The following is a 9,203-nucleotide window of genomic DNA, read 5'->3' on the forward strand; positions in this document are numbered from 1 at the left end:
TCTGACCCAGAATACAGGCATGTGTTTCTTAAGTTCAAATATGTGAGAGCCTTAATGCTCTAAGAAAGGAATCCATTATATCTGTGAATGACCCCAACTAGAGGGACCTGAATAGGCCAATGGAGACCTCATTAAATTCATCAGGGATGTATCTGAAGTCCTACACCTGGGCAGGAAGGATCTCTGGCAGTAATACAGCTCAGTTTTGGGTCTTCCTGTACAAGGAAGACATGGGTAAACTGGAGCAAGTTCAGAGAAAGGCCATCAGGATGACTTGTCCTCTGGGGAAAAGGCTGAGATAGCTGGACAGCAAGCAACACAGCAGGTTGCCCTGGGAGGTTGTGGAATATCATTTCTTGGGGGTTTTCAAGAGCCAAGTGCAGAAAGACCCAAGTAAATATGTTCTCAGTTCAGCATTGTTCCTGACTAGACAAACTCCCCAAATCCCTTCCAAACAAACTTATTCTTTAACTTATGAGTTTTCAGGATCACCTCCCTGAACTAGATCACCACATGACTTCTGAGAAACAATGTCAGTGTGAAGCAGGGGACAGGGTGGCATGTTTAAGGAAGGAGCTGAAAAACATCAAACTTGGATCAATTTAAGATGCTGTGGAACAGCACGCTCACAGCAGTCCATGACATCTTTTTCCTTATGCTGTAGATGAGGTCAGTGAAAATATTTTTCTAGCCTTCACCCCTTGCAACCCAGTATTTTTAGAGAAGAACAGATCATCGTTAAGAATGCTGTCTTCCAGAATGTTAGGGAGCACTTAGTTTTTATTGCAGTAGGTATTTATAAACAGTATAGATAGAGTCAACTTGAGTTCCCATTACCTAATGCCTTTTTGTGCTTTACATCTTAATAGAATAGCTGGTCTCTCTCTCTATATATATTTCTTTCACTCTTCTTTTCTGTTTCTCTGCCCTATTTAAATATGTCATACAGTATCAGGAATAAAAGCTGCAAAATGTTTTTACATACCTCTAGCCCTGCTTAGTTAGTTTTGTCCATTATCGGAGTAAGTGGAAGAAACACAACAGAACAAAGTATAACTCTTGGTACTGTTACATGTGCAAACAGATTATAGGCTAGCAGCAAAACTTACTGTTCCAGAACAAGAGACAAATGTTTGATAAACAAACATTTACCATTTTGATTGTTTCCATTGCTCATCATATATTTTTAGTCATCAGGGGTCAAACTAATCCTTTATGTAACTCTAGTGAAGCTAGTAATGAACATGACCCATCCAATATTAAGTGGAAGAAAAATCAGAAATGGATTATAGGGAAGAAGGTAAATGGCAGATTGGAGAGTTGGCAGTGCTAAAGATTAACCCATTTGCTTTTCAGCTTTTTGAAGTTCAATTCAAATTCTCTTTTCAGTGGGGCACAGAGGGAATATTGTTGGATCATCATAATACTACAAAACCTATCACAAAAGTAAGCAACTTTGTCAGACTATTCAAAACATATGAAACAAGGTAAAAGAGTGCTCCCCAGTTAGGAGTGATCAGTGCCGTTATGTATGCTTGCAGAACACTTGTGAATTATATTTTTTATGACAGTGCTTTTACCCTGTGAGCTACAGATATGTAGATCACTTTGTAGGGATTTGCAATATGAACATTATTTGTTATGCAATAATCCATGGATAAGAAAATATAAAATGACATGCATATGTACTAGAAAAACTTTAGAAATCCACAGACTAGAAAATATTGAAAGCCACTGATTGGTAACAGGACTGGGATTTGACTTTTATAGGGTATCCCAAAGCTTTAAAACAAAGATTATTTTGGTCAAAGTCCAAGAGGAAGATTATTTTGACTATCTTGCAACTTCAGTTCCTTTATTCTTTCACAAAATGTGGTTCTGATATATTATGTAACAAAACTAAACACTAAAACATGTGAACTAAAAGATTACTTTGTTCTTGCTGTATCATGTTATTTTATCACACTTATGTTTCATTACCATATGTAAAGAGATGTCTGTTGGAAAAGTTAAAAAGTTTTTTCTTCCATGTAGCCCAGCAGAGCTATGTAACATTTTTGAAACTGAGTTTTATTCATCCACTTGAAGTGTTCACCTTGGTTTTGTTAGATGAGAGAGTAAGGCCTGACACTCATGTGCTGAAGATATTAAGGGTAAGGCTCACAGTAAAAGCAGTCTGGGCATAAGTAGCATGCTCCAGGCCTGTGATTTGAGTTTTTATGGTAGCTTTGGGTACCTACATTTTGGTGCGGTTACTGTATAGAACAGCTTGTTCTGAAGATACAGGGCCTATACAGAAGTCATCATTCAAGTCCACTGTCCATTTCCAGCACAAAGGCTTAGTCTAATGACTGACCAAAAGTAACTGCTCTTACCTAGAATCAAATGAATGATTACCCTTTCTTACTGACTAGTGAGATAACATTGTTTGTAAGAGGCAAAGTATGTACACACATTGTTGCAGTGGAACAACAAATTCATTGCATGTTCATGCCCTTTTTAAACTTCTTTTATCTTGCTAAGTTGCAGATTGTCTTACAAAATATTGTCCACCTTCCTCTGAAAGAAGGTATTTAGAGATGTTTGGATTGAGCACCTAAAACTGTTAATTGGTTTGGAAAAATCAGGTCTAAACTCACATTTTAAAGGAAAGTGGAATGTTGAAGCAAAGATGTAGTTTATTACACACTCTCATGTAGGACCTGCAGACAGCAGAAAAATTGTTTGAGTCAAAAAAGCAAGTGAGTATATTATGAAAAAGTCACGTCACCATACTTGCTCAAATAAAAAGTAGTATATAAAGCCTCAAATGAGATTGTAAAAGGATTCCTGCTCTAGGAACATACTCAGCGATGTAGAATTCATCTGCTTTGCTTTCCTGTTGGAACAAGTAGTTCTTACTGGCAATATATTGGGTTATAAAAAGGATTTGAATGTCTCTCGAGGCTGAGGAAAAGACAAAGTGTTATTACAGAGAGAAACTCCAGGAGTGGCAAAGCTAAGGAGAAACAATAGGATGAGTGAGGTCTATGTCTTTTTTTGGTGAGGTCAACAATAAAGGAAACCCCTATAAATGGAGAACTTTGGATACGAGGTGTCTTATTAGAAGCACAGTGAAAATACTACTAGGATGATGTATGCTTTATGCAGTTTGACAGCTCTACTATAAATTAGGCTCATCATAGTTCTCGGTATGATAAATGTCAGGGGCATTTTTGAATGTCATGACAACACCAGGGATAACATTTGCTTCCTCCCGTTTCAGATGCATAGGCCTTGAATAGCTGGGCGTATGATTTTGTTGTGCAGTACATCCACGACCAAATATCTTTGGGGGTGAAACAGACCTAAGAAATTACACCTTCCATTCATACACATTAATTCCATTCCATTATTGTTTGATGATATCTCTTAGTGGCAGCAAGTTGTTCAATTTTCATGACACGTTGTAGTCTGCATCTGGGTTAAAGGTACTGTCTTCTCCTCCAAGACTCATTTTTGAGAGTGTTACTTTAATGATCTGATTTAGAGTGAGTTGAAAGGGTCAGAAGGAGGTGTTGTAGATGAGAAACTTCTTAAGTGTGCTTCACTGTCAAAGACAGCATATTATCAACTACGGTTTCATTTTTGACAGCAGTGTTAAACGTGGCCTCTGGTCTTTGCATTATTTAGTGGTGATCCATGCTTTTACAGACTGTGACCCTATATTGTATAAGAAAAACTAAACAAAACAAAAAACACAAACCAGACAACACAAACCAACAGATCTTTATTCATATCTGGTGCCAGAGAGAAAAAGGAAAATCGCATCCTTGTTCCAGACCTGTCTGTGATCGTAACATCAGGATCACTTCACCTGGACTATGAAGCCAGAATACGACATGCAGTGCTGCAGAAGTTATATCTGTTTGTAGAAGATGAGAAATGTACATAATTTGGGAGTAAGAGGGGTGGGAGTGGGGAATGGAAAGCAAAAATCAAGAAAAAAAAAAAAAAACAAACTTCTGCTAATAAAACAAGCATATTCAGCTGTAGAAAATTAAATTATATCCATCAAATCACAAGAAAGAAGCACACAGAAGATGGTCTTTACATGAATCAAAACTGATCAATGCTTCTGGTGACAAAGAGAAAATCAGGAGCATCATTAATCTGGAATGCTTCAGGGAAAGCAGTTTCTTCATTTTAAAAAACTATTCTTATATAACTTTTCAGTCTCAATTGATTTTCACAAGTCACCTAGAAACTAAGAAGGAAACACAACTAGCAATTTTTGCAACAGTTTTATTTTACATCATAGGAGTGTTCTTGCTGTCCCGTTCTGAAAGTAGGCTATCTGACCAACAGAGGTAAAAATCTTATTTACTAAATTTAAGGGTAACCAGAGTGATTCATGGATAATGACTGATGGATTTCATTGCTGCATGTAAACAGGTACCAAACAAAAAGGTGGTGGTGGTAGGGGGAATTAATGTAAACACTTTTATTCTTTAACGTGAGAAACCTGCAATAATGTATTCTGAAGGTGTAAGGAGATGCATCTGTTTTACCAGTCTAATTTAATCATTCCTACTTCCCTGTAGCATAGGAATGTTATAAGAATTAATTAGTTAATGTTCGTTCATTGCTTTTTTTTTTTTTTTTTTTTTTTGGAGTGCCCTTATGTCCTGTTACACTCAGCAGAAACATTTCATCTCCAGATCTCCAGTTTCATTGTTTCGAGAGGCTGTAATTCATTGTGATAAAATGGTGCAGCTCTGCTGTTTTGACCAGGAGGTCATTCTGAGCGTGAAGTAAACAGGATGGAGTAGTACATATTCTTTAAGGAGAGAGAGCTTTCCTCTCCCATCAACAGTATTTGCAATACAGAAAGAGGAAGCAAAGAGAGCAAACCGGGTTTGGAAAAGTGAGAAGGTAGCAGGGAAGGGATGTGGCTGAGGTCCAGGGAAGATTGTTAGTAAGGAAGCAAGTCTTTGGCAATGACTGTTGACTACACACTTATTCAGAAACACACACAAAATATATATAAAAAAGGAATAATCATCATGGGAAAAAAAAAAAAAAGAAAAAACATGTTGTGAAATTATAGAGGGAATCATCAGCCTTGTAATATACTTACCAAATTGGCCAACTGCACTCACAAAACAAAAACTACTTAATGACTGCATGAGTTCTCATCTAAATATGCAAAGGAGAGAAGAGGGGGCTTTCCTCAGTAGCAGAAATGCATAGTGTAAAATTTCCTGTGCTAATATTGCCTGGCACCACCATCCACGGGCCCACCAGCACAGCACTTCTCTCCGCCACCTGGAAGGGGTCAGTCTCTGCTCACTGGAATGGCTGCTTACTATCTAAACCGAGTCTTCCCTTAAACAAACACCGTAGCAGTAAGCTGAGCTAACCAATAATTTTACAGATCATTAAAAAAGTAAAATAATGATTAGTATTACTCCCTAATGGATTAGAGCTGTCTGTCCCCCACTGCCAGAGTGCTTAATGCACTTTCCTTTGACATGCTGTTATAACACCTCCCTTGCTGCTCTTTTGACCTTGCCATTGTCCTGCCTTTTCCCCCTTGAAAAACAAACAACCCACAAAAGCCTGGAAACTTCATTTTGGACCAGGAGCAGCAGCTGAGATTCATCTGCAGCTCCCTACCCCCTGGTTCTTGGCCAGCAGCTCACCGGGGCATTGGAAGAGGAAGGTGTAGGAGGGAGGTCAGGTCTAGAGTATTCCTCTTCCAGGCTGCTTCTGAGGACCCGAGAATAAATGGCAGCTGTCAGCAGTCTGTGTTATGTGAACAAAAATGTAAGCACTTGTGGTAGGTGTACTCATAGCTCAGGTGGAAAATTGGAGTCCTATGCACAGCTTAACCGTAGGCTCTTACTGTTCTCTCATGGAGAGTGACAGCTCTCCTTCCTAAAAATAAGTACAAACCTGGTCCCACAATATAAACCTGCTGACCCTAAAGAAGGCTTGAAATTTTTTAGTATGGGTGATATTTCTGAGTGCTTGAGGCATCTGCACTTCTCCTGCCAAGGTTGTACTTCTCAGCAAGGTTGGTATTCATTCCTCAGCTCAGAGCAGATGAGGAATTAACGACCCACTGGAGACGTGTGGGACAATTCATACCTTTCATTGAGAGTATCAGCTGGGAATAAAAAGGGATATTACTGAGCTGGATTTTGCTTCTCTCCAGATACAGCTCTGGCAGGGCTCCTGCTCTTTCTAGACTTTCCCCAGTCTCAAGCATAACCTTTTTTTTAATGCTGTAACACATTGTGGTTCAGTGCACTTGGTGAAACTCAGCAGTGTTGGCAACAGTGAGATGGAGCAACAAATTTGTGTAGTTTAGACAAACAGAATGACATGGCAATAGGAAGGCCTTGCTGCATCTTACAAAAACCTATGCAAGGGTTAACTCGTACAAGGACACCTCACTCCTTGGGGTTTAGGAAAGATGTTTGAAGGACTTGCTGCATGGATGCAGAAAGCACATAGTGATCTGGGACTGATCATCAAAAGCATCCTTGGCTATCATAGATCTTCCCAAGAAGCACAGAATTGGAAACATTTTGGACTTTATTTAGATAGTCTCAGTTCCTACAGAGATTGTTTGTTATGATATATGACTTTGCTGTGTATGGTACAGCTGTTGTCCTGGATATTTGCCAGTGACTTTGTTTTAATATTCTGACACGCTGTTCTACTTCCACTGGGGGTAGCTGACTGATGTCCATATTGAATTATTTCCTCTGTTCATTTTTGTGGCTCTTTTTAACTAGTTCAGGGTTACCAGGCTTTGATTTAAGAAACATATTAGGTGCTGGTATAACGGTCTTAATAAAGTTCTATAAAATGTATTGAGCATATATACTAAATATGGAATTACCTAGATTTTTATATTTGTGTTTATTTTACTGGATTTTTTTGTTTATTTCTATTTTTATTTATATGACTGGTCAGGATAATTTTCAGGATCCACATTATGGAAGGTCAGCAGAGTCGCAGGTTCCTAACAGAATACGAGGTGACATCTGCTGTTTTAAAGGATTTTTCCTTTCAAGCCCTACAGTCTTTTAGTTCAGTGGTTCCTAGAGAAACATACCCAAAGAAAAACATTCCTACCATTAGCACTAGTTCATGAAAAAACATTTTAGTAATTTTAACTTTCAATGTTCTTTTCCAATATTAGAATGCTTTAGCTCATTTTGTATTAAACCCTGACCTCATTAGGAGTCATGAAAGTCTGCTTCAAAGAATTGCATTTGTAGCATCCGTCTGTTTCCCAGGGTATCAGCTTTCGTGAAGTGTGTTGTGTAACTGGTTAAGACAAGCTTCTACCTTGAATGGCTTGGAGTGTTGTTTCTCAAGCTCATTATTTCTTCAGTCAACTAATAATTCTTTACAAGCATTACTGTAATACAGAAGACATGCATAAATGGGCTTTCTGCTTTTCCTTGCTGTCCCATAGCAACTCCCTAATTAAGTCTATAGGTTTGTGCATAATTCTGCACCTTCGGTTTACTTGCTGTCTCTGAGAATAGGTCAATACATAGTTGATTTTATTCATCCCAGTCCAATGATTCAGCCTGTTTAGTTTGTAACTTGGATTTTATTTTTTTTTAAACAGTCAAGGGCAAAGAAATATGCCTGTGATAAGATAGTTTTTCTTCTGTGTATTATAGCCTTTTTGGATTTCTTAAATTAATGTCTAGAATATAGTGTAGGTCTCCAGGTGCCTTCTGATATGCAGCCTTAGGAAGTTTTTCAGGATGAAGATAATTTTCACTTGGGAAACTGTAAAAATGATACAATGACCTTCTTAGTTCTCCTGCCAGATTCTTTTATAGGCAGAGTTATATAGGTCTCTTTCGGTAATACGTTTTTGCCGAGCACTTCTTTTCTCCTGGTACTAATGCAAATACCACAAGGAAGCATGCTGACAAACCATAGAATTCATAGGTAAAATTATCCTTCTTAATTTTTAGTGGACAGTCTGCAGTATTGGTTTGTGGGTGAGCTGATAATAAGGATCCTGACTCTGCACTTTTCTGCAATCTGCATAAAATACCTATGCTGTCTTCAATTAGGAGAATGCTGCTAAAATTAGAACTAAAAATCATGATTGTGTTGCTCCAAACACTATACATTTTTCCCAGTTAAATTTAAAAGTGAAAAAACAAAACAAAACACCTGACTGGTAGGTGTTTACTTTAGGAAAGGCTGAAGAGCCATGGAGGGGACGTACCCCACATTAGCAAGCTGTATGTTATACATCTGCCACTGAGGAATCTGCCAGAGGCAGCATGTGCTAGCAGGTCACTCTCACACCCCTGAGAACAGGACAAGGGAATTCCAGAGGTCATTCCTGCAGATGCATGAGGCTGAGATGTTCTCTAGACCAAATTTGTCTTGTAACACAAGCAACAGAACCAAGCAAATTCTAATAGGCTGTGTTCTTCTTTGCTTGAATATCTTCTTATATTTGTGTAGAAATAGATACTAATACAAAGGGAGTTCATGCCTAACTATACATACATATATCATGCTAAACTATACATAATATATCATCATGATTTTTTACCATCTTATTGTTAATAATAATCTCTGAAAAGAATACTGTCAAAAGCAGTATATACTTTTATGGAAAAGGGCAGCAGCTTTGGTGTAGAAACAACTAGATGGTGCTCCTCTGCTTTGAAATTCGTCAGAGCTGCAAGACAGGTAAACTAGATAAAGAAGATGTAATCTGTGGGAAAAAATAAAAGCATAATCAGAACCATCCTGTTCATAATGTTTGTCACAGATGTCTAGAAACATTTGCTAAGTTACAATTAAGGTTGTAATTTAGCAGAGATAGAACAATTGCTTTGCAAAACATTACAAGCTTTACATATTGTAAATTGGGTGCTTAGCATGGTAGTTATCTCACATATATGTAAGTATAATATTGTATAGCATGCCTTTTAAAAAAAATCATTGAAAATGTTTTTAAAAGGATTTACTCTAAGAGGTTTTAGCAAATTAACTATGTGACTTTATTAAAATGCAAGTCTCGTTGCAGTGACAGATAGAAACTGGGGAAAAAAACTGCATCAGGGACAATATCAGAATGAATCCCAAAGCCTAAACAATCGCTAAGTAGAATAACAAATTCAAAAGTACACCATTAGCTTGACAATTATAGTTTCAATTTAAAA

This window comes from Anas platyrhynchos, chromosome 3 (genome assembly GCF_047663525.1).
Source record: "Anas platyrhynchos isolate ZD024472 breed Pekin duck chromosome 3, IASCAAS_PekinDuck_T2T, whole genome shotgun sequence".
NCBI lineage: Eukaryota > Metazoa > Chordata > Aves > Anseriformes > Anatidae > Anas > Anas platyrhynchos.